The sequence below is a fragment of the Peromyscus maniculatus genome, chromosome 1, assembly GCF_049852395.1.
Source record: "Peromyscus maniculatus bairdii isolate BWxNUB_F1_BW_parent chromosome 1, HU_Pman_BW_mat_3.1, whole genome shotgun sequence".
Taxonomy (NCBI): domain Eukaryota; kingdom Metazoa; phylum Chordata; class Mammalia; order Rodentia; family Cricetidae; genus Peromyscus; species Peromyscus maniculatus.
The window spans coordinates 50499237-50525308 of NC_134852.1; the positions used below are offsets into that span (position 1 = coordinate 50499237).

The 26072-nt window shown below is 50.4% G+C and overlaps 1 protein-coding gene across 3 annotated transcripts in view; it reads left to right on the forward strand.

Annotated features, from left to right (window-relative positions):
* Chst8 (carbohydrate sulfotransferase 8) overlaps positions 1-26072 on the forward strand; it is a 134394-nt gene that overhangs the window by 35942 nt on the left and 72380 nt on the right. Inside the window, exon 1 of one of the 3 annotated variants that reach the window (XM_016003550.3) lies at positions 22031-22678. The exons of the other annotated variants lie outside the window; for them this stretch is intronic. The gene's annotated coding sequence lies outside the window, so the exon portion shown is untranslated. Of the gene's footprint in view, positions 1-22030; positions 22679-26072 lie in introns of those variants that run through there. 3 annotated transcript variants of the gene reach the window in all.

The following is a 26072-nucleotide window of genomic DNA, read 5'->3' on the forward strand; positions in this document are numbered from 1 at the left end:
ATGTGCCTGGTTCCCTCAGAGGCCAGAAGAGGGCACTGAATGCCCTTGAACTGGAGTTCCAGATGATTGTGAGCTGTCAAATACTTGCTGGGAACTGAACTTGGGGCTTCTGGAAGAACAGTCAGTGCTAGATCATATCTCTAGCCCCTTATTAATATTTTTAATTATGTGTCTGCATGTGTGTCTGTGTGGGTTTATGCATGTGTGAGCACAGGTGCCCATGGAGACCAGAAGTGTCAGGATCCCTGGAGCTGAAGTTGGGCATCTGTGAGTTGCCTGATGTGGGTGCTGGGAATTGAACTCGGCTCCTCTCTGAGAGCAGTGTGTACTCTTAACCTCTGAGCCATCTCTCCTGCTGCCAGAGGTGCTTCACTGAAGCACTGTGCCGCAGTCTTTGCCGCTGGACCAGGGTAGGGCCAGGGCTTCCAGAGGCCCTCTGGATCTCCGTGGGAGGGTGCTCTGGAAGGCAGCTTAGCAACCCTCAATTCCATGCAAGTTTGAGGAGGCCTGAGCTTGCACATGACTGACTGGCACTCAGTCACGGCCAGAGAGATGAAAAGGTTCTCCCCGAGTGGCTTGCAGAGCCCAAGGGAAGGCCCGGGAGTCAGGATGGAGATCACATCTCAGTTTTGGGATGAAGCCACACAAGGGCTGTTGAAAGTGGCCTCCTTGGTGGCATCAGGAACTGCTATGATTAGCTCATCTTTTCTGAGGATTGTGCATGAGTTGGTGGCTCAGAGGGCTGATGTTGACAGGAAGTGGGCTGCAGGGCAGGAAGAGTCCATTAATGTGGGGCTGTGTAGGCCACGTTGGCTAGCCATGTGACTGTGGATAGCCCACGTGTGTCTGGGACTGAACACTTCCCATAACTTGTGACTGGGAAACTCAGGGACTTCCTTGCCCCATGCTCACCTAAGCCCATATGGCTGCGTGTGAGCATGCATGAGTGTGCACCTACAGATGTGTGAGCACATTGGTTAGCTTCTCATTGCTGTGACCAAAATACTCGGCAGAGACAATTTGCAGAGGAGAGATGTATTCTGGGTCACAGGTTCAGAGTTCAGTGCATCATTATAGGAAGGCCTGGCAGAGCAACTCAGTTGACATTCTGTGGCTCAGGGTGCCAAGAGTGGCCAGGGATAATATGCCCCCAAGGACCCACTTCCTCCAGTTAGTTCCCATGCTGAAAGGTTCTGCAACATCCCACAAGGGGACCAGTTTTCAAAACACAAGCCTGTGGGAGATATTTCATATTTGAAATCTTAACGGTGAGCAAACACAGAGGACTCTGATATCTCACCCCATTGTCCCGGAGAGAATCCTGTCTGCCTGGTGTCACCAGAGTTCAGGTGACTCTTACCAGTCCATGAAGACTGAATGAGGAAGAGCAGGGTCACCTCAGCAGAGAGAGAAAAGGAGTCTTTGGAAAGGGGGAGGGGCTGAGGTAGGAAGCTGTGAGCTGTGCACAGCAGGGACATTGGCAGAGGTGAGGAGATGCTGACCACAGAAGCTGTCAATCAAGATGAGGGAGAAAGCGAGGACTCCACAAAGGGCCCCCTTTGTTATCTCGGTGATATTGGTTGTTATGTGATATTCTTATGCGATATTCTTGTTGTTATGTGATATTCTTATGGAAGATGCCAAAAGCCAGCCCGGCAGGCTAGATCTTAGGTGTTCTTGGTGGGCAGGTGTGCACCTGTGTTTGGGCACACTGAGCTGGCACAGATCAGATGTACAGCAAGCATTATCTGGCCTTGAATAACGGTGTTTGTGGATGGAGGTTGGAAGAGAGTGTGTACCTTTGTGCCCCAGAAGACCAGTGGTCATCCCCAAGTGGATGTCACCTGCCACTGCCCAGTGCATTATCTTGTTTATGATTTAAAGCTTGCATGCACACACACACACACACACACACACACACACACACACACACACACACACACACACACACCTGCAAGAAGCAACTCAAGGGAGGAAGGATTTTTCTGGCTCATCGTTTGAGAGGATGTAGTCCCTGGTGATGGGGGCTAGCAGCCTCAGGAGGCCTCTGTTTACATTGTGTCTGAGGGAGAAGAGAGCTGCAGCTTGGATAACTACTTAGAAGCGCTGTGACCCTGTGTCCAAAGCTCCTACCTCTGGCAGAGTGCCACAGCTGGAAACTGTCCCAACACCGAGGCCCTGCGGGACGTTCTCCACTCAAACCCTAATACCCAAGGACCCCTCTCCTGGATCCAACGCCGGCTGTTATAGGAAGGACCCCGGGAAAAGCAGCGGAGGAGAAGGGCGTACTGCCTCCCCTGAGCAGAATTCCTCCCCTGCAGGAAATCGGATCCAATTCACACCCTCGCCCAGCCCCACGAGAGCGGGCTGGCTCTGGCTGTGTTTGGTAACATCACAGCAAACGGCCACCTTGCCTCTATTTTGGATCCTGCCAGCGAGTCTTCTTTCTGCACCTTTTCCAAAGTGTTCCTTCCTTCTGGAAGGCTCCAGTGCCAAGCACCCCCAGCTCCTTCCCGTTTTGGTAAATTAGGGAACAAATGGTGCCAAGTTGTTCTCGGCTCTTTCGCGAGATGATTCGTAACCAGCTTATTTTCTTTTCCTCCATTGAGTGAACGCATTAAAACTAAAATTAAATCATTACCCGCAGCACACACGACAATCCCCTTCATAATTACATCCTCTTAATTGGCATCGAAGAGCCCGGCTCATTTATAGTTCTCACTGCAAAATGTCTCAGACACGTTGGTTTATTTTTTAATTTATTTTTTTTTTAAGGTTTAAAGGTCAACAAGAATATCTTACCTTAATTTGACAAGTGTGCAAGAAATGATGCTAGACTCATTTATGTTCAGGTAATGTACAAAGAGATCTATAAATCAAGCTGGGTGGGGGTGGGATATTAGATGATGCTGTATCGGAGCCATCTGCCTCCGTTCTCAGAAAAAATCAATACCACAAAGAAAGCGCCCAAGATGTACTGATTTATGCTCCTGTGTCAGGGGGGAGATGTTGGCCATTTTTAGTATCACTTCATATCCTAAAACAACAGGGACTGATGGGGGATGGATGAGAGTGACCACAACCTTACCTTATATGTGTAGAAGAGTAGGTCGTGTGTGTGTGTGTGTGTGTGTGTGTGTGTGTGTGTGTGTGTGTGTGTGTGTGTGTGTTCAAGACAGGGTGACTCGAAGGTCTGCTCATTCCCATGACTTTGCCTCTTCTAACACTGCCTTTGTCAGAGCAGCTGCACATGCCTTGATGGCGTGGACGGGAATTAACCGGGCTGCGCTGTAGTGATGGTTGCCAGGGGACAGAGGCTTCTGGTGGGGATCCTGAGTTTGCTGTTCTGTGCATGCTGCTCCAAACCTTGCCTTCCTTTTGGGGGCCTGGCCTGACCTCCATGGCTGGGCTTGGAGAGGATCCAGAGGTTCCACCATGCTGGATGTTGGGGTTTGGTCCACTGTTGTCTAAAACAGGAAGAGGAGAGGTAAGGTGGCTTTGGGAGGCTGGAAAGAAAGCTTTGGTGCAGGTAGGCTTTTGAAAAAATAAGCTGAATTATCATATCATTTTCCGCAGGCATGATTGTGGGGTGTCGCACAGTTTTGCAGGGAGATGGAAGAGATGAGGGCCAGATCAGAGGACCCATGGGACGGTGTATCGGGATTACTGGGGAAAGGGGAGGAGCCGAAAAAGATATTCAGTAATTGGGGGATATTCTGCTGCAGCGATTCAAAACATAAAATTCCATGTTTGTAACCAAACAATGCCGGGAAGCAGGGCCCCTCAACTTGCCACGTGTGTAAGGCTCTGACTCGGGGGTTGGATGCTTTGTGTGTGGTGCTCATGCTGTATACTGTCACCATGCACTTATGTTTACATACATGTCGTGGTTCCTGCCACGTCACACAGGCGTTTCCCTTCCAGCTTTGAGGGAAGGTTTGGTGTTTGGGTTTTGAAACAGAAGACTCTGGGATTCAGGAAACTTGTTTGTGCAACGTTTTCGGTGTATCCCTTCCGTGATCTTAAGGGGGTCTGAGGGTTGTGATTGGGACCTCCAGGGGCCTCTGAGGCTTCACAGGCAGCCTTGTGCAGTCTGATGTCTGCATGCCAGACAGACCCACCAACTCACAGACACATTCGGCTGTTTGGAACCCAATGTAGATAAATGCTTGGCCTGCCGCATGCCCCTCTGGCCAGCCACCAGCGTCCCTCATGGTATCTTCAAACCGCCCATGAGCATCAGCATTCTTGCTTTTTGATTTCTTTGTCCCTTCTGGAGATACCTGAAAACAATGCAGGATGCTCCTCTTGAGGAGGGTGGGACAAAGCCCTTGCAATCCTTAGAGACACAGATCCTCACCATCTTGGGGAAAGTCCATGAAAGGTGCACCAAGAACTTCCAAATCCTTGACTTGACAAAGAAACAGAGACGATATCCCAGAGGACTTCAAGTTATTATTATTATTATTATTATTATTATTATTATTATTATTATTACAAATTTAGTTTTTTGAAAGGGATCATGTGCGAAGTACGCATGCGCAGATCAGGACAACCTGAACTCACAGTGTCAGGCTTGGAGACAAAGCACCGTGCCTGACGGGCCGTCTTAGCTGGGTGTGGTGGTGCACGCCTTTTATTACCAGCACTCGGGAGGCAGGAGCAGGCAGAACTCTGAGTTCAAGGCCAGCCTGATCTATGTACATAGTGAATTGCGGACCAGCCAGAGCTACATAATCACAAATAAATAGATAGATAAATAAGCAGATAAGTGAAAAAATAAAAGGGAAAAATGGTATCGCATCCGAGGAGCCATCTTGCCAACCTGGGGGCTTTTTACTTTTGTGCTCAGCTACCAGTTTAATGAACGTAGCAGGCTTTGTGTTTTGCAAAAGGTCAAATCTATTATTTGGCTATTAATTGAGATGACTGGATGAGAAGAGAAAGCACACACAGGCTCCTGGCCGTGCGATATATCATTAAAGATGGCTCTTGCTAGGAAGGCTGAAAGGTAGACTTGCAGGGGGAGGAATGACCATAAGATACTTCAGGTGACCGCAATTAAGTTATATGCCTCGAAATCTCTAGTAGAGAGGATTTGGAATATTCCCAGCACAAAGGACAAGTATGTGAGGTGATGGATATGGTAATTCCCCTGATTTGATCATTACGAATTGCATACATGTATCTAAATGTCACATTGTACCCCCATAGATATGTACAAGGACTACGTGTCAGTTCAGAATTGAAAAGAAATGGACGCTGGAGGCCCGGCTCAGCTGGTGAAGAGTCTGCCATGCAGATGTGAGGACCTGAGTTTGATTCCCAGAACCCACGTAAAAAATGCTGGGTGGGTGGCGTGTAAGCATATCGCTGGGCAAGCAGAGTCAGAGATCTCTGGGGCTCACTAGCCAGCTGGCCTACTGATTTGAGAGCTCCAAACCAATGAGAGAAGCTGTCTCAATGAAGATGGACATTTTTGTACCTGAGGCTTACACCTTAGTTTATCCTCTGGCCTCCATGTACATTCATAGGCACACACACACACACACACACACACACACACACACACACATACACACACACACACACACACACACACACACACTCATTAAAAAAAATCTTTTTTTCGAGACAGGGTTTCTCTGTGTAGCTTTGCGCCTTTCCTGGAACTCACTCTGTAGACCAGGCTGGCCTCGAACTCACAAAGATCCACCTGCCTCTGCCTCTGGAGTGCTTGAATTAAAAGCGTGCGCCACCACCATCCAACAAAAATTAAATCTTTAACAGAAGAAAATTTTTGTTTTCTTAGGCCTTATAGACTCCCTTTATGTGTATGAACTGGAGTCAAATGTCTTCAAGTTGAACTGGAAAACAATGCCAGATTTCCATTATGGATATCACAACAATGCCAAGTTTCAGACAAGGCTGGTGTGTGTGTGTGTGCATACACACACACACACACACACACACACACACACACACACACACACAAGAAAACCTTACAAATATTTTGAAAATACACTCCATCATTCCCTGCCAAGCATCAACTTTTAGCATTTTGCCAGATTTTTAGGAGATTCAACCTTGCAAGCAAAGTAATTAATTATGTAAAAAGAGAGGGAAAAACACTCCACAAGGCGACAAAAAAAAATCTACTAAACAGGACGTTAAATGCCACCATTTCCCTGATCCCATGGAGTTTAATACGGGTCAATTCTAATGGCCCATTAGTAGCTGGGTGTGGTGGCTCACAGTTCTGAAGACAGACTTCTGTGAGCCAGGAGAATCGGGGTTCAGAGCCATGCCAGCCTTGATGTTGAAAACTTATTGTGCCCTGGATCCTTCTGAGCCACTTTGACGTCGTCAGAGCTGTTGATGTGATACGGGCCGGAGGGCACCTTAAGCTCAGCTATCAAGGAAGAGACCCAACCACCTCACACTCTGGAAATAGATCTTCTGCACGGAGCTTGGCATCTCCGCAGCCATGGTTCAGAGAACACTCCGAACACAAACTGTACAGATAAATACCATCCCCACTGCTCTTCGGGACAGCAGCCAATAGAGGTAGCCCAAGGCCAGCACTGGCTGCAGATATCCCGCCAAGAACGTGGCCGCACTCTCTCTCTCTTCTTGATAAAGTGCTCATGGGCTGTTTTCCTGGAAGCCCTTTCCAGGAATATACATTTCTCTGTGCTCTGGAGATGTTTCCTGGGGACCTCGTTGGAAGCTTCTACAGCTCTCATTTCTTGCAGCTGTAGGATGATGGACTCGCCTCAGAGAGGAGCACGGGTGGGCAGAAGGGGCTCTGTCCGTCTTTCCAAACTAGCAGCTAACTTGAATGAGGGCTCCTTAAGTGCCAGGCACTGCTCCAGCAAAATCACCCTGACTGCCCATACAGTGCTCAGATTAACCTAGTATGGTAGCCTCATTTTTAAATTGAAAAGCAAAAAAATGAAACCGAAGCACAGAAAGGTTAAGTAACTTGCCCTCAGTGGCACAGCTAGCCAGCAGCTGCTAAAGCTTTTCATTGCTCTGGCAATGGATGAATTTATTCTAGCTTGTAGAGTCAAAGGTTTCTGTCTGCTATGGTGAAGTGGGCATGGCGGAGAGCATGCCTGGGTTCTCTTTAGCCTCCTCCTTTTTCCCCTCTTCCAGGACTCAGCCTGTGAGGTGGTGCTGCCCACATCCAGGTAGGTTTCTTCCCGTAAGCTGTTCCTCTCTGGAAATGCCTTCATGCACACACCCAGAGTATGCATTACGCCTCTTCTAGACACTTCTCCATCGAGACTGTCACAGAGGGGAGCCAGAGTGCAGACGCAGGCATCATGGCTGCTCCAGGGTCCTCCTCCATGTCGTCATGGCATGCCCCGTTGTTCTAGCCTCGCTCTGTACACATCTGCATCCTTGGCTCCTAAGCTTCCCCGTATAGAAACAGGTAGGAAGAGCCAGCATTGACCAGAGGCATTCACAGTTTGTTCCTAGGACCCACAATATCCATGTCCTTCATCTATTCCATAGACCAAAGTAAACAATGCGTGTGACCATCCTCATCAAAACAAAGCTGGCTTCTGAAAACACCCGTTCTCCCAGGAGAGGAGCAGACGCAGATCTCCACAGCAGGGCTATGACCTCTCACCTCGCGCCTGACACTGGCTTCTTCCCTGGCCTCTGCCATTGCTCTCAGCATGCCAGGAGGAACACTGCCCAAGTCCGAGTCAAATTAAGCCACCCCCTGATCTCACCTCCGTTCATGCTTCTGTGTGTGCATCTTTCTCCTAACACACTTCAGACATATCCTCACTCCAGGGCCCTGTGCACAAACCGCCCCTGTACGTCTGTGTGGCTCAGATGGCACCTTCTTTGCACAGGTCACCCCCGTATGCACCCCCGTATGCACGTCTACACGGCTCCAATAGTGCCTTCCCACTGAAGTCATCTCAGTGTACTGGTGCGTCCTGCGGTGCTGAGACCGGGTTAGTTCCCAGCACGGACCAGTTCTCTCCTTGGGTTCCTCCCCTTGTTCATTCTGTTCTCCTCCCTTCACAGGTCAGGAGTGCCTTCCAGTGCTCCACACAGCTTACTGTGTTCTTTATGTCATCTGTTTTGCTCTGGTTAGAATATAATATAATTCTGCTCTTTGTTCTGTTGACAGCGGGTGCCAGTTGTCCAGAACAGTTCTGCAATGTATGCTTAGTAAATATGTACCACGAGGATGAGTTGCCTCTGGAGGGGAGAATGGGGGAAGCAGTAGGTGAGATTCAAGGGGAATCCAAACATCAGCAATTGAGACAGAGAGTGGGTTCACTACTATTTGTTTGGTTTTTTTTTTTAATTTATTTTTATTTAGTGTGCATTGATTGGTGTTTTGCCTGCATGTGTGTCTGTGTGAGAGTGTTGGATCCCATGGCACTTAAGTTACAGACAGTTGTGAGCTACCATGTGGGTGCTGGGAATCGAACCCAGGTCCTCTAGAAGAGTCACTAGTGCTCTTAACCGCTGAGCCATCTCTCCAGCCCCTACTATTTGTTTGCGTGGCTAAACGACATAAAGGTGGCCCAGCACATTCTCCCTCTCTCCCTTTCTCCCTCTCTCTCCCTCTCTCCCTTTCTCCCCCCTCTCTCCCTCTCTCCCCCTCTCCCTCTCTCCCTCCCTCCCTCCCTCCCTCCCTCCCTCCCTCCCTCCCTCCCTCCCTCCCTCTCTCTCTCTCTCTCTCTCTCTCTCTCTCTCACACACACACACACACACACAGGGAGAGACAGAGAGAATGAGAATTTGTAATCTGTGTGTGAGTTGTATAAATGGAATGGTCCATTTCTCCACCCAAGTGTGCACCACAAGTGGACTCTTCCAAGTTATACAAAGTGCTTAGGTCCAGACAGAGTCCTTTTGAGTTCCTGAACTGCTCAGCTTGGGGAACATTTGTGCATATAATCATGTCTTAAGGAATGGGACCCGGGTCTAAGCCCAGAATTCGTGTATGCTTCCATGCACATTGTACCCAAAGCCTGCTGAAAGTGGTTCTATACAATACTGATACTAATTTTGTGTGGAAAATCACGTTTCCAAGGGTGGAATTTCCACCCGTGGATCACATCAACAGCAATGGGGAAGTTGTAGATTTATGAAGCGTTTTGAGTTTAGAAGTTGGGGTGCTCAGACTACATGGGGGGTCAGTGACTGCACTGTCGGTTCTCAGTCAGGTGTGTTAGCAGTAGAGAAGATGTGTGGGGGCAGGAAGAGAAGGTGGGCAGGGCGTCTGACCTTAGGGAAGCTTCTGTAAATGAAAGACAGAAGAAATGAAGGGGGCTGCAAACTGACTCGAAGAGCTTTTGTTGGAGTGATGCTGGAGAGGAGAAAATTCAGGGCAGATGGCCATGCAAGCCTGTCCTGGGCTGGACTGCTGCTGTGGTTCCAATGAGAACGGCGCCCATGAGCTCATATATGGGAATGCTCGCTTCCCAGCTGGTGAACTGTTTAGGAAGGATTAGGAGGTGTGGCCTCGTTAGAGGAAGTGTCACTAGGGCTTTCCAAAGCCCACCCCAGGCCCAGTCGCTCTCGGCCTGCTGCCTGTGGGTCAGATGCAGCACTCAGCTGCTGCCCCAACACCATGCCATGCCTGCCTGCTGCCACGCTCCCTGCCATGGTGGTCATGGACTCACTCTCAGAAACTATAAGCCCCCAATGAAATGCTTCCTTTTGGAAGTTACCTGGGGCATGACGTCTCATCATAGCAATAGAACAGTGACTACGACATTATTGTGTTTTATTTTTCTCTCCTGAAACAGGGTCTTGCTATGTAGTACAGGCTCACCTTCAACTCATAATCTTTCTGCCTCAGCCCCCCTAAGTGCTGGGATTTACAGCAAGACTCACCACGTGTAGCTCTGGATGTTTCTGAGAGCAGGGTCCCTCGCATGGTGTCTGACCACAACCTTGGCTGACTGGCCTGCATCCTCTATGTGAAAGAAGAGAATGAGAAATAACGTGGGTTGTTTGTTTGTGTGTGTGTTTTGAGCCACCAAAAACAGCAATGTCTGAATTGTAAAGGGCTAAGTCCAGAAACGTGGATAAAGATGGAGAGATCTTCTGGGTCAAGAGGTGGCCAAGCAGAACGCTCTTGGCTCTGAGGTTCCAAAGCTCCTAAGATCTGCTTTTGGAGCTGAGTGTGATGGTGCAGACCTGTGATCTCAGCACTGGAGAAACTGAGGAAGGTGGGTCCTGATTGCAAGTTCAACCTGGACAGCATAGTGAGTTCAAGGCCAGCCTGGGCCACATAGTGAGTTCAAAGTCAGATTGGGTTACATATGAAGACTCTGACTCAAAAACAAACCAAAAAGGTCTGCTTTCTGGACTCGATGCATTCACTTCTAGTGAGAGGAGTGACTCTCGACTGTGGGCTATGTGGACGCTTTGGTCCAGCCCAGGACAGGACAGCCTGCGGGGGAGGCAAGCAGGCGAGCGTCCCAGGCTCTTAGCTGGGAGACCGCATCTGCTCCCCACCATGTTGCAGGCAGCTTCCTGGCCATCAATCAATGTCTCCAGTGAGGACGGCGCCTTCCGAGGAATATCATTGATCAGAGGAGACAGAAAACAAGTGGCCACAATTGGGACAAGTGAATATTCATTTGGAAATGTCAATGAGCAAGTAAAGATTATGCCTGTGGTGACTCGCCTGGCAAGATCAATCCCATCATGAGGTGACCCAGGTGTCTGTGGATGCTGAGCGCTGGAGCCAGGGACCCCCGGTGTGATGGGGAGAGAAACCAAAGGGTATATGGCATACACTCTTTGTGTATGTCAGACACACCCGCCTATCACCCCACCCCACCCCCACCCTCCCCGTTACCAGAGATGCTGATCAAGGCCGGGGACTGGGTGAGCACTTTCTGGGCTGTGGGTTCCCTGCCCACGGCCTTTGTCTTGGTGTGCATCACAGCACTGTGGCTACAAGGCCCAGAGACACATGCTTGCCCAGAAGGGATTGAAGGACTTCAGGAAATGGGGAGGCGTGGGGGCTTCGGCCGTGTCCAGATGGAGGGGGTCTTTAGTCTTCAATGGGACCCTTCTTTCTCCTTCTGTCAGTGGGTCCCCGCCACATACACGTCAGGACTGCACCCAGGAGAGGCAGTGAAACTTGCGGCTGGGGCCCCTATTGTGGAGCCTTCAAGCTGCCTGCTTTGTCCTAGGAAATGTACTAGGATCCCTGCAGGCACATTGCCAGGTGCACCGTCACCTAGGTGTGGCCCACCACTCCCCCACCCCCACCCCAATTAACCATCTGCAGGAACTGCCATGGTGTGGGGGAGGGACTCAGTCCCGCTTCTCTGTGCAGCCTGCTCAGCTAATGAGGGGTTTGTGAAATTTTTAATTATGGCTTCCATGCCTTGCTTAATTATTTGCATATGGCTTTTACAAGCGAGACAGGGACGTCTGCGTGCGGCGCTTCTCCTCAGCCCCACGTTTGACTTTAATTAAAGGCAGAACCTGAGGTCTTCCCATCACTAATGATGGTGGAAAATTAGCTTCCAGTTCCCAGGGGTCACCGGAGTGACGCACCCTGAGGCGGAGAGGGGACGGAGAGGACAGCGGCGGAGCAGCGGCGCAGATGGCGGGTGGCCCTGCTAGGCTGCTGCTCCTAAGCTCCCCACCCGCCAGCCCAGCCCAGGCTGCCCTCCTACTGTCCTTCCTGCAGGCTCAGAGAAGAGACAGACAGAGCTTTGCTGTGCCCTGGCAGGAAGGAGCCTGACTCCCCGACCCCTTTGAAGAACGGAAGCACCCCGGAACAGAGATGAGCTACATGGGGATCAGTCCCCATGGTGGTCCAGAGCCGGATATGGCCTGCCTGCTGCTGGACTGTCTGGTTAACGGCAGCTAACAACAGAATGAGGAGTTTGGAAACACATGTGTTGTACATTCGGGACATGCTTGTTAGCACACAAGCTGAGCCATGGAGCCATGTCTTCACATGTGCATGTCACAGACATGTTCACACCTGCAACCTCACATGGATAAAGGGTTTCCTGGGGTATAGGACATGAGTCTGTGTCTGTAGCTCCCCTTCTCTAAGGACACTAGTCTTTTTTTTTTTTTTTTTAGAAATGTCTCCCTATGTAGCCTTGGTTGGCCTTGAACTCACTATGTAGACCATCTTTTAGGGACGGGGCACTTGCTGTTCTATCGTGGCTTCATCCTAACTGTTTAGTCTTCGATAATCCTAATCCCAGATAAAGTCACATTCTGAGTGCTGTGGGGTAGGATGTCAAAATATAGATTGGAGGAGGGAAGAACATCGTTCAAACTGTAAAATAAGTGTGTGTGTGTGTGTGTGTGTGTGTGTGTGTGTGTGTGTGTGTGTGTAACATCACTAGGCAGGAGGGTGGGACAGAAGGAGACAGAATGGGGTTGGGGGGCGGCATATCATATAGGCTGCACCACACTCTTGTCTCTCACCCCATGTTTCTGCATGGGTACCATGAGGTTCCAGAGCGGCAGAGCCAGCTCCTAGCCATGGCAGATTGGCACACCACCTCGAGCCTTTTCTCTGCTCAGCTAATTTTATGCGAGTCTCTGCAACATTAGGCATTACTTCTATCCAGAGATCTCGTGCCTCCTCACACCTGAGGCTGCACTTTTCATGGCAGAGTGGACCCCAGGGCTCAGTGGGCTCAGACATGAGGGGTTTTGTTTTGTTTTGTTTCTTGAGACAAAGCCTCACTATGTAGACCAGGTTGGCCTTATACCCACAGAACTACACCTGCCTCTGCCTTTTAATGCTGGGTTCAGGGCATGTGCCACCACACCCTGCCTGCACCTAAGATTTTATTGCGTCACACCCCATCCCTCTACCCCCAACTCACTCCCTGGTGCTTGAACCTGGGGGTCTCACTCTCACAATGCGCTGTACCATTGAGGTGCACTGTAGCCCATTAAGCAGTCTTTTAAAATTTGCATTGCTTGACTCCAGGTCTGAGGATTGGGATCTGCTCCTGAAGGCCATTGGCTGAGTCACTTGAAGAACAACTTGCATTGTACATGTTATTACTGGAAATGAGCTGCTTCTGACAGGGACTCACTAGAGACCAGTGATTGGCCACTTTGGGTCCCTTCGTAAGATGCCTGTTCCACCTATCTTCCTTTTTCTCTTCTGCACCCTGAAAGAAGTTGGGCCTAATCAACTCCACTATGGTCAGCTGACAGAGACATTGACAGGCCCAAGGGTGGGACCTTGTGGATGCCATTCCACTTTGAGATGCTACCAGTTGGCTAATGGTTTCCTGTAGCCGTGACCCACTCCATCTGGTAAACAAATACCTGGGAGCACCACCATGTTTCTGGGAGCATCAAGGTTTTCTTTTCTTCTTGTATCACTAAGGCTGAGTAGTGAGACTGTAGGATTCAGGATAGTAAGAAAGAGGTTGTGGGCTCAGGAAGAGAGAAACCAGACCTCTCTGCATGTTGTTTGACCTAAACAGAGTCAGCTGAGCCTTGCAAAGAATGGGACCACGGGGCTGGAGAAATGGCTCACCAGTTACGAGCATGTGCTGTTCTTGCAGAGGACCCAGGTTCGATTCTGTCACCCACATGGTGGCTCACAACCATTCTAACTCCAGTTCTAGGGGACCTAACCTCTGCTTCTGACCTCCATAGGCAGCAGGCAGTCATATGGTTTACATACATATATGCAGGCAAAACACTCAACAGGTAAATATTTTTAAAGAGAGGGGGACCATTTGCGGGATAGCATGCATTGTGGAGAGAAGACTAGGTCCGTCACCCCAGGACATCAGCCCATCACAGCAGGAATCTCCATAAGTAGTCTTGTGGGATGGGTCCACGAGGGACCTACTTACCGCACAGGAAATACGATATGATGATGCCACCCAATGAGAAACACTGTGCTGAACACCCGATGCCCGGAGCACAGTGCTCTCTCCTGGTTACCTGTGTTGGAGGATTGCCCTGGGGGCTCGGGACACAGTAGAGAGCAGCACACTTTGATAGGCACCTTCTGGGAATGAGGAGGGATGAAGGCAGGGCTTGGATGTTACCAGGGACTGGCTCTTCTGAGTTCATGGGTCACACTGAGATGTATGGAGGTGAGGAGTTGTGTAGGTTTGTTTTGTTTTGTTTTGTTTTGTTTTGTTTTATTCTTTGGGAGCCTGTTACCCAGCTCCCAAATAAATACACGGAGACTTATTCTTACTTATGAATGCCTGGCCTTAACTTGGCTTGTTTCTAGCCAGCTTTTCTAACTTAAGGTATCCCTTATTTCTCGTCTACATTTTGCTTCTGGTCTTTTTACCTTTCTTTATTCTATATGTCTTCTTCCCTTCTTAGTCTGTGGCTGGCTGTGTGGCTGGATGACTGGTCCCTGGCATCCTCCTCTCCTTTTCTCCTCACTCTTCTAGTTCATCCTTAGATTTCTCCTCCTGTGTATTCTCTCTGCCTGCCAGCCCCGCCTATCACTCTCCTGCCTTGCTATTGGCTGTTCAGCTCTTTATTAGACCAATCAGGCATTTTAGGCAGACAAAGTAGCACAGCTTCACCAAGTTAAACAAATGCAACATAAAAGAATACAACACATCTCTGCATCATTAAACAAATGTTCCACAGCATAAACTGATGTAACACATCTTAAACTAATAAACAGAGTTGGGAGGCTCTGGCCCTGGGATGCTTTGTGAACTGCAACTTAGTGACTGAACACATGGTACAGTTCTGTTTGGAGGTGGGGAGCTGTCCAGGTCCCCGGGTGCTGAACCAGCTTAGCACCAACAGACAGGAGAAGATGCTCGGAAGGCTGGGTCTGCAGCTCAGTGTGGTAGAAGGGAGGAAGAGGCTGGGGGAGGGATGTAATTCTGGCTTTCTAAAATCCTTTAGAGGGGAAGAAGGGGCCATCAACAGATCAATGAGGCTGAGGAGACTTGGAACAGACATGCTAGTAAGATGGAGATGTGGGGCAGAACCTAATGAGGGGTTGGGCCCCTGCTGTTCATTAGTACTCCTAGGTCACTGAAGCCTGGACTCCATCATGCTGGCCTAGACAGACCTACTCGCTGGACAGAAGGAGAGAAAGAACCAAGACACTTGATTGTTCTGCCCTGCTGTCAGCTCTAGAGACCTTAGATTGTGAGAGACCAGCCTGTTCAGTGGTTAGCTCCATGATGGGGAGTATGCTGTTCAGTCCCCCTTCAACCTGACTGGATTTAGAATGACTTAGGAGACAGGGGAGGCTCACTGGTGGCTGTCTGTGAGGATGATCCCAGAGAGGATAACTCACAGCAAAACCTTCCTTGAATGTAGGCAGCGCCATCCCCTGGGGTGAGAGTCCTGGAAGAAAGGGGTAAGGGGAGAAACCATCAGAGGAATGCCATTCCCTCTCTGCCGTGATGGGAGCCGCTTTGCTCCTGTGGACTTTCCCACCCTTGTGGTCTGAAATGCACTCACTCAGGAGCCAAATAAATGTCACGTTCTTCCGTTGTTCCTGCCAGTACTTGGTCAGTGATGAGAAAAGTAATGAATACACGAGTCAAGGGGGGGATGGCTGGCCTGGAGAGATGGCTCGGGGTTAAGAGCACGGAGTTTCTCTTGCAGAGGACCTGGGTTGTCCCCAACACCACATCGGGTGGCTCCAAACTACTTGTAACTCCAGTTCCAGGGGATCTGACCTTTCTGGTTTTCTCAGGCACCTGTACTCATATGCAGACAGGTAGACAGACAGACAGAAAGACACACACACTACTCTAAAAACTACTAAAAAACAAAACCTTAAAAAAGAAATAAGAAAGGGGTGTTCGCCCTGCATCTGCTTGCGGCATCTGCCCGTCTCAGCCACATGACTTGAGTTGAAAGGACCCACTGCTCTGGTGTGCATACACATGCCTTCCCCTTACCTCCTCACAGTAGAACACTCTGCTCACCACACAGCGCCCAAGCACCCGCTGTGTCCCAGGCATTCCTGGCAGCCGAGTGCCCAAAAGCAAGTCCTCTGGGGCTTCCTTGTGCCAGCCACAGGGAGAGGGATTCCCTGGAAAGAAGCCAAGCTCCTCAGCCAGTCTCTCCTCCTCCAGTCTCTGGATTGCCGTTGGCAGCTTGGAGGCAGCTGCGCCCTGCCAGGGGCCGGGGCCCTCCAGTTTTACTCACACACTCGTTTCTGCCCATATTATGCCCCAACTTTCAATTTGGAGAAGTAAATATGCAATTTTTTCCCTTCCCTGTAATTTTCCCTGCTGTGGATGTCAGAGCAGCTGGGAAATGTGAATAGCTTAGTGCTTTCTAAACGTAGAAGGAGGCTGGTCGTGCAACACTGTGCATTCTCAGCTGCTCTGGGCAAGATCCAGTGGATCTACTGGGGAAAGATGGTCTCCAAGCTATAAGTCAGGGGAGCTCTTCACCCGAATAACCCGTGTCTTCTTCTTCTATTAGCAATGCAATAAGTGAGTGTGTGTACACGCGCATGCGTCCACATCACACAGATGTTAGTGGGGGGAGAGGAGGGGAGTGTATTTGCTTACACAGCCAAACTTTCTGCAGATTCCTCTGGAGGCTTCCAAACCTTCCTGTCTCCGCAACTGAAGGTCAGGACAGTCTGATGTAAGCTTTGTTGGAGAAAGGCTGGGGCTGGCTGGGAGAGACAGGTTTTGAGTCAGACAGATCCGGGATGGCTGTGATTTATGACATAACCTTGAAATGTTTGGTCTCCCTGGGCCTTTGTTTTGCCCACTGGGAGCAGAGGGGCAGACCGAGAGATGTGCTCCTAGCTTTCCAGGGAGGGCTTGCTGACCTCCCACTGGATATGCGGTCAACAGCCGGACTCAGAGGCCGGTTCCTTCGGGATCTGCCTCGGCCGCAGCAGGCTGCCTCACCTGAGGACACATCCTTCCTGGGCGACCCACACCCAGCCACAGAGAATGCCGGAGGTAAAAAGTCAGCCTTGCAGCCTGCCGCAGGGTGCTCCCGCAGACTGTGCGTGCTGCAGAGGCGCCTTGCCCCTTCAGTTTCCAGCCGCTCCCCTTCACAGGTGTTGGCCCTTAATAAACACTTACACCTCTGAAGTGTGTCTCAGCTCCTTCTCACAGAGAACCAGACCCGTGACAAACAAGGATAATGATTTTCACTTCAAGAAGTTACCGTGAACCAAGCTAAGTGGGCTGTGTGTACAGTGTCCTGCATAGTCACTGAAACATTACCAAAGCAAGATAAATATCTGTTCCGTTTTCATTCCTCCCTCTGAGAACCATGAAATTCTGTTCTTGGATTTGAGCGCCTGTTCCTAACCTGCGCTTTGTAAGATAGGCTGTGAAACGCCCCATGGGACAAGTAGCTCTGGACTCAGAGGCCAGTGCTGTGGGGGAAATCCGTGATTGTGGCCAAGGACGCTGGAGCTAGTCTTAGACCTGCGAAGTTCATTATCTGCGAACCGTATCAGCCCTCCTCAAGGATCCTTGCTGAGAAGAAATTGAGCATGCAGATGCCCTTCTATCATAATCGCCGTGTGTCCACAGGGTAATTCATAAAGGAGTTGGAGATATATTGAAATTCAATATTGTTTTAGTCCAAATCAATATTAATAATTGTTTGAATTTTTAAAGTGCAATTTGCAATTGAAAAATGCACAAAGATCGGCCGGTAGTTTCGAACACATCAAATTTTCCTATTAAAGGAGTAGTCTCCTAACTTTAAGATGTTTCATACCTACAATGAGGGCTGGCACTGACCCATGATAAGAACATTCTGTTATTTGTGGGTACAGTGTTGGAATTCATTTCCACTAGGCATGAGCTGAAAGGCCAGACATTTTTAGGGTTTATTTATTTTTATTTTATGTATGAGAGTGTTTGCCTGTACGTGTGTATGTGAACCATGTACATGCAGTGCTTACAGAGGCCAGAAGAGGCCATTGAATCCTCTAGAACTGGAGTTACAGATGACTGTGAGCCACCATGTAGGTGCTAAGAATCGAACCCAGGTCCTCTGCAAGAGACCAGTGCTCTTAACCACGGAGCCATCTCTCCAGCCCCAAGGACTTTTAATTTTAAGTTCATGGTATCTTAATTAAAAGAAAATTTTTTGGAATATTATATATTTGTACACTTGCACAGAACAACCTGCAGAAGTCCTGTGTGCTCTGTGTATTGTTTCTCCTAATAGTTAGTGTTATGCATAATTGTCCTGTATGATAGTTCAATGTCACAACCCGGACATCAATAATGAGACTGTAAAATAGGGGACGCTTCATCACTGAGTGCAGTCCCATGTTGCCCTTTAAAGTTCTTTAAAAATTAAAGATTTTTTAAATGAAAAAGCTGGCTGTCGTTACACTATGATCCAAATCATTAGCCAGGTTGAAATGTCTGCTTTAAAGTGATTTCCACCAGGGTCTGTGTGGTCATATACATATGTAACCATAGCACTTGGGAGGCGCATAGAGGAAGATCTCAACTCCCAAACCAACCTGGATGCCATAGCATGTTCTAGACCAGACTAAGCTCTCATTGTCTCAGGGTCTCACTGTCCAGGCCCCAGAGATTCCTTTTAGTTCATGGGACACTGTACTGGCCGGGCTCCATGTAGTACACACATAAAACAATGGTGCCCTGGTACAGAGCAGCCCCAGATGGCCTCGTTTCGGCCAGAGGGCCCTCCGGTAGGAAAGTGTGGCTTTGCAGAATCCAAGAATGCAGTGTGCAGCTTGACACTACACTGGGTTGTCGTGGACACCTCTCATGACAGTTGTCATGAAGGGAAATAGCTCATCAGGACTTGCTCGGTCCATGGGGACGCGGCTGCCTCTGCAGCAGTGCCTTTGGTAATGTAGGACTGCAGGGCACAGCCCTAGAAGCCTTCCGGAGCCTTGTGAATGGAAGTGACCGAGATCCGTGATGAAGGACAGGCCTCAGACATGGGTGGCGGACACTCTCTCCAGATGGCCACTTGTCTGCCTGGAAGCGGCTGTGTGGGCGTGAAAGTCACAAGATGTCTGTTTTCCGAGGCTTTTGTCTCACCCCCAGAGCTGCTGGGAACTTGGGAGCTCATCCGCAGCTGATATTTTGTCTGGGGACAGATTGTGAGATAAGGAAAATCGAATACTGACGGTTTCACAGCTGGTTGGAGGGGAAGCCAGGCCCAGAACATGAACTCCCTATCTGAGCCCAATGAAAACATAAATATATAAATACACGTCACGTAAAATGTATGACGTTAACTGTTTTCAGAAGATTTATTTTGTGTATGTGTTTTACCTTGTCTTTGTGACTTTTATATTGCTGTGAAAAAACACCGTGACCAAGGCAACTTATAAAAGAAAGGGTTAATTGGGCTTACAGCTGACATGGGTCAGAGTCCATGATGGCAGGGTGAAGGTGTGGCAGCAGGAACAGCTGGGAGGTCACCTGTTCAACTGTCAGCAGGAAACAGAGGGCGCTGGAGATGTCTCAAAGCCCACCCCCAGTGACACACCTCCTCCAACAAGGCCACACCTCCTAACTCCTTCCCAAACAGTTCCACCAACTGAGGACCGAGCATTCGAACATATAAGCCCCTAGGGGGACCATAGTTCATATCCAAGCCACCATAGTCTTTGTGTCTGTGTGTGCGTCACATGTGTGCCTGCTGCCCAGGGAGTCCAGGTGTGAGAGCCCCTGGAGCTGTAGTTACAGGCAGTTGTAAGTCACCCTGTACCAGTGCTGGGACCTGGGCTTCTGCACGAGCAGTGTGTGCTCTTCCTGTGGAGAGGTCATCTTTCCCGCCCCAGTGTCACCATTTTTAAGTGTGCAGTCCAGCGGCATTAACTAAATTCACGTTGGCATGCAGCTGTCACCGTGTCTGCCTCCCAACCTTTTCATCTTCCCAGACTGGAACTCTGTACCCGCTGAAACATGACTCACACCCCCTCCCAGACCCAGGCAATCTCTAGCTCGCCTGCTGTCTCTGAACTTGACAATTCTGTGCTCCTCATAAGATGCAATTGTGCAGTATTTCCTGACTGTTCTGGTTCACTTTGCCTACATCTTCAGAGACACCCTTGTGTTGATTTCAAAAAAATTTACATGTGTTTAATGTGTGTGTGTGTGTGTTCCTGTAAGCATGTGAGGTCAGGGGACAAGGTTAGGAGTGAGGTTAGGAGTTAGTCCTTTTCTTCCATTACACGGGACCTAGGGCTCAACCTCATATAAGCGTTTTCACTGCTGAGCCTTCTCCCCAGCCCCCTCACAGACATTTGACTAACACCCATGAACTGTGAGTTGGTTCTGGGGTTTGCTAACACTATGCAGCAGGTGGAAGGTGTGATGATCTGGCGTCATCTTCCGTTTGCTGGACTTAAGGTCATTATGAAAACACACCTCGGGGCCTGGAGAGATGGCTCAGAGGTTAAGAACACTGACTGCTCTTCCAGAGGTCCTGAGTTCAATTCCCAGCACCCACATGGTGGCTCACAACCATCTGTAATGAGATCTGGTGCTCTCTTCTGTGTACATAATAAATAAATAAATCTCTGAAAGAGAGAGAGACAGAGAGACAGAGAGACAGAGAGACAGAGAGAGAAACACATCCCTGGAAATGCCGATGAAGGTGTCTAGAGAGGCTTAACTGACGGGAACAGATCCGACCTGAATGTGGGCAGCACCATCCCTCCAGCTGAGGTTCCAGGCTGAACCAAAAGAGAGGGCCAGCTGAGCTCCGCCGCCCATCGCTCTGTGCTTCCCGACTGCAGAGGAATGCAGCCAGCCGCTTCCTGCTCCTCCATGACGTCTCTCCCAGTTCACCTTCCAGCTGTGAGATTCCTTCTCCACATTGCTCCTGTCATAACAATGAGAAATGTAGCTAACACAAAAGGCTTGGAGGCCATCAATTTTATGACATCTAATTATGTAAATGTTTTCATATACATTTGCATATCAACCAGAGAGAGGCTCTACATTTACCTTTGAAAACGTAAGTCTTCAGGCCCTGTGTTGTGTACTCTTGGACGGATGGAAGGCTTCCAGGTGATACCCGGATGCGCAGTGGGCCTTGGGTGTTTCTGAGGTAACCAACTCCACAGGGTTCTCCAGTGGTTGTATACCGTCACTGGACTTGCTTCCAGCCCAGACCCAATCAAAACAAACCCATAGCTCCCCGAAATGACCTTTTTAAAATTCCGAGTTCATGGTGCGCCTCTCTCCCGACGGCCCCCAACACTTCCGTCTATTAACTCATGCGCATTCCACCTGCACACAGCTATTGATCACCGCTCTGGTGCCAGGCTCAGTGCTCGGTGCTGGGAATGCAGAGATGGAGAGGGACCTCCCACCCGGCTCCCGTGGCTCCATGTGAGCCCAGCGGGGGAGGGGACAGAACAGGAGCTCAGAGCTTCAGGGAGTGTGGGTGCTGGGATCAGCCAGGGTTGGGGTAAGGAGGGGCTCAGTTTCTCTATCTTTAGAATTCCTATCCTCTGCCCTATGAGTGTAAACTTCCCTGAGCAGGTGAGAAGTCCTAGGCAAAGACCGTACCTGGTGGTGTGCCTTGTGGCTTGGCTGCTGGTTCTTTGACCAGGTCCTCGGGACCTGTCATGGCAGTCATGAGTTTTTCTGGAATCCTTTAGCCTTCAGGGAGACTTTCTGTGTTTGTGCTGGGGTGGGTGAGGCTGGACTGCGGTGTTCATAGGGGCTTCGGGGACAAAGTTGGGGATATATGAACCTGATTTACACTGTACCCTCCACAATAGGGGGCCCTTTTTCGGACCTGCAGAAACTTCGGGGTGGAGGGGGCGATTGGAGGGAACCTGACCTTGCAACAGACCTAGGACGGTGGGCAAATCGATACCTATCGGATTGGGGTGCAGATGAGCAGTGCTGGTCTGGCGAAGCTCCGCCTTGGAGATTTCAGGACTGTATCCAGCACCCCTGAGGCCCGGCTGGTGGAGGAGGGCTGGAGCAATTAGGAGCCCGCAGCCCTGCCTCAGAGCCTAAGCCCTTCCAGCCATGAGTCCTCTTCACTGAGCACTGCAACTTTATGCCTACGCATAAAACTGGAGGGGACGCATCCCAGAGTTTGCAGCCGCTGCCGCCGCCGCTGTTAGAACGGGTTTTAATTAGCTGCAGGATTTTAATGAGCTGAAATCAAGGAAGAGCCCCATCTCAGAAGTAAGCCGGAGCCACGCACACAAGGAAGAACTAGTCTGACAAATACAAATGGAGGTGGTGCTCTCAGGGGACTGGGCCGTGTGCTCCCTCCGATCGAGGAGGAGCAGATGAGTACCCAAGGCCGGGAGGCTGAGGAGGGGGCCCGAGGGTCAGCTACCTGTGCCCAGCTGCAGTAGTGGGAAGAGCTGGGCGCCAGATACCCTCTGCCACTGCGGCAGGAGGCACGGTGCCGGATTCAAGGTGACGGCAGTGCCTGGCTCCATTCTCCTCAAGTTGCCATAGCAGCCTGTCTCCCGACGAACAGCATCTCCCGTAGCCCTCAGCCGGAGAGACGGCATTGTTCACTCCTGCCGGTGTGAAGAGGAAACACCCGGAGAGAGAACTTTCCTGGGCCTGGGGTGTACCCAAGCTGTCTGGCGTGAGGTGTGGGTGTGGGTCCCCACAAGCCAGAGGGGTCCTCTGAGTGACTGAGAGCAGCATCCAGGCCCTGGAGCAGCCACAGCCAGGTGTGTCCTTGGAGTCGTCCATGAGTCCGGCTGTCGCCACTGGAGGTGCGTGTGTTTTGGCTGAATTCTTAAGTCCTTGCTTATAGCCTGAAGTCCATTTCCCCAAAGAGACAAATGTTCAAATCAAATAAATAAGGAGACGGGAGGAATCTTCAGCCTTGCCCTGTGTCCCGGGAGGTGTAACATTAATTGGATCTTTTCTTTCTTGAAGTAAAAAATTGGTGACGCTATTCAGGCCTTGGGGAAAGAAACCACTAGAAGGCTTTGTGATTTTGAGCAGGACAGAATACTCAACCAGGCTGCGTATTTTTCATGCCTTAACCAACCCCCTGCAACCTCTTCTTCATGGCCAATAATTAGAGTTCTTATTGTCTGGTTTGGGAAGGGATGCAGGGAGATGAGGAATACTTGCACATGTCACCAGAGCAGAGCGTGATGTATGTGGTGAGGACAGGGCAGTCCCAGGTGGGCGCTGAGGTCTTGCAAATGTATTTTCACGGCCCGGGGCAGCCAGGCCATGGCCTGTGACATGTTGTTATATTGAGGCCCAAGGCAACAGCTGGACTCAAAGAAGAGAGAGACAAATGACCTTTGGACCAGCATCTCCCTGTTTTCTTGAAAATACCATGTGACTAAAGAAGCCTGGGGGATGTGGGGGAGGGCTCAGAGACACATGTCCTCTGGAGTGTGCATCCTTGCGCCTCTGTGGGAAGAGGGTCCTTGCGGATTCCAAGATGTCGGTGCCCTCCTAGGACATTATAGATCCAGCCAGATTGCAAGCCACTTCCTCGGGAGGCTAGGCAGCTGGCCTTTTGATTCTCATTTGCATGGAGCCAGGCGTTAGCTGACCAGACAGTCCCTAGTGACAGCGAACATGAGGAACAGTGTCCCAGGAGCAAAGGCTGAGGACGGGGCTTAGGGGCTGGGTGGGAAGCCACGTGACGTGGGCAGGTGCTTGTGTGCTCTCAAGGGTCTTTGCAGTACAGCTGAGTCTCCTGCCTCCTCTCCTGGGTCCCAAGCCCACCGGCAGCCGCTCCTGTCTCCATGAGTGGATTTGATGTGAACAGACTTGGGGTACATCTGCAGAACCCCTTTAGTTGTTGACAGAAGTGTGCAGTGGCTCTAATGGTGGCCGTGTGACAGATGGGTAGTCACATCTACAGGGCCAGGCTGGAGACAAGCAAGGCTGCGGTACGGGGGTTCTGAGCCCCTTTCTTTGTCTATCAAATAGCCCTGGGGGTGACCCCATCTTCCCAGGCATCTCTGAGTGCTGGGCGTGGTCGTGCTTTCTTCTTCCTCTGTCCCTCTGTATCAGCCAGGTTGTTGTCACGACACAGAATACCTGACAAACGACATCAGGTGGAAAAGTTCCTCTCGGCTCCCGGTTCCCGAGAGTTCAGTCCGCAGTGGCTTTGACCTGTGTGCTTGGACAGAGCATCATGGCGATGAGAGTGTGGTGGAGGACAACGGTCTTGACCTTGGGACAAACAGGAAGGGAAGAGAAAGGAAGGGGGAAGAGAAGAGGAGGTGGCAGTCAAGGACCAGGAGTTCCTAAGGGCCCACCCCAGTTCCCCACCTCCTTCAGTTAGGTCCCCCTTCTAGCGTGTCTGCAAAGTCCCACCAACAGGGCACCAAGTCCTAAGACATGAACCTGGGGGGGCGGGGGTGGTCGTCCTCTGTAAGAATTATCTTCATGTCAGAGACCACCAACCTTGGGTCAGACTGGCCTCAGGTGTCTGTCTCAGGAGGCTGACAGGGCTGTAGGAAGCATGCCAGCATAGACAGTGAGCCATTGATGTGTGTGTGTGTGTGTGTATGTGTGTGTGTGTGTGTGTGTGTGTGTGTGTGTGTGTGTGTAGATACTTAGCAGCATGGGTGGGGGCAGGTGTGCGTCCTTCGGGAACCTGCTCCAGTCTACAGGTGGGACGGGTGTGTCAGCTTGCCCAGAAGGGCGTCAAACTGCCTACTTCCCCCTCTGCTGTGCCGCCATGGGATGTCATTTCCACCCATCCGACTCCTTTCTAGGACTGTTTGGGTCTCCAAGGGGCTGTGACAGCTGCTCACGTGGGAAGGGGATGCAAAGATGAGGGCAGGGTTATAGGCAGCATCTTAGTGTGAGAGAGAATAGCCGCACCCCTCCCGGTCACTCATGCTCTGCCGGCATCCGGAGACGGACGGTGATGAGCCTGACTCTGCTCGATGTCCTAAGAGCAAGAACACCAGGCTGTGCTCGAGGCATCTACATGGAAAGTGGCTTCATCGTTTAGGTCATGAAATCTAAATGATGCACCTGTGGCTTGGTAAAACAATGGTTAGCCACGCAGGACAGTTCTACTACAGGGAGCCCGGGCTATACCCAGGTCTGAGGCTGGGAGAAGCTGTGATTCTCAGTCTGGGCACACTGTGAGCAGGGTGGGATTCCCTTCTCCACACCTCATTGGTGACAGGCAGCAGCAGTCTTTTTTCAGGGCAAGGCTGTTGCACAGGGGTCGTGGCCTGCTCAGAAACCCCAGAGCAGCCTCCACTGATAAACTGAGCCACGCTCACTGCTGCTTCCCAAACATAAAAGCTGGGAGGTCGTGAGAACCACCTGCTCTGCACAGTCCAGGGAGCCCGGCGCCGGGCGCGTAGAGGCCTGCGGCAGGTTAATTAAAGTTAACTGAGTGAAAAAATAATTACAGAGACTGCAGAGTGGAGAAACCCAAGCCTGGAATTTATACTCCTCGGTTCCTAAGCTTTTCTGAGAATCAACCTAATCCTTGGGAAAATTTTCCTGGGCACAGAAAAGGGCAGAGAAGGACTTTACAAGCTTCCCTTCTATAGGCTGGACACAGAGAAACCGTGGTGGATGCTGGGTCCTGTGGCCTTGGTGGTATCACTTTCCTTTGACTTGCCCTGTGCTCGGGTAGGCAAGATCTTTGCAGACTCCTTAGGTGGAAGTAAGGGGTATTCTTTGGCTTACGGACAGGCCTTTAATATAACCCAGCGCTGCTTACCGCTCTGTTCTACGGCCTCCTGGCCTGGCCAGCATGTGAGGCCAGCATCCTGCCATATACTAGTGGACCTGTAGGGAAGGTCCACCACACCTTCCCTACAATGCTATGAAATGAAGAGCCAAAATAAAACTTCTCCCTATGCCCCCTGTCCTTTTAATTACCTTTTATGTGTGTGAACATTTTGCCTGTGTGTGCCTGTGCACCATGTGTGCAGTATCTGTGGAGGCCAGGAGAGGGCGCTAGATCCCGTGGAACTGGAGTTACAGATGGTTGTGAGCTGCCATGTGGGTTCTGGGAATCAAACCCAGGTCCTCTGAAAGAGCAGCCAGTGCTCTTAACTTCTGAGCTGTCTCTCCAGCCCAAGTTCTTCTCTCTTGAGTTTGCTTCTGTGAAGTATTTTATCACAGCAATGGAAAAGTGATAAACTCCCTGAGGCCATTTGT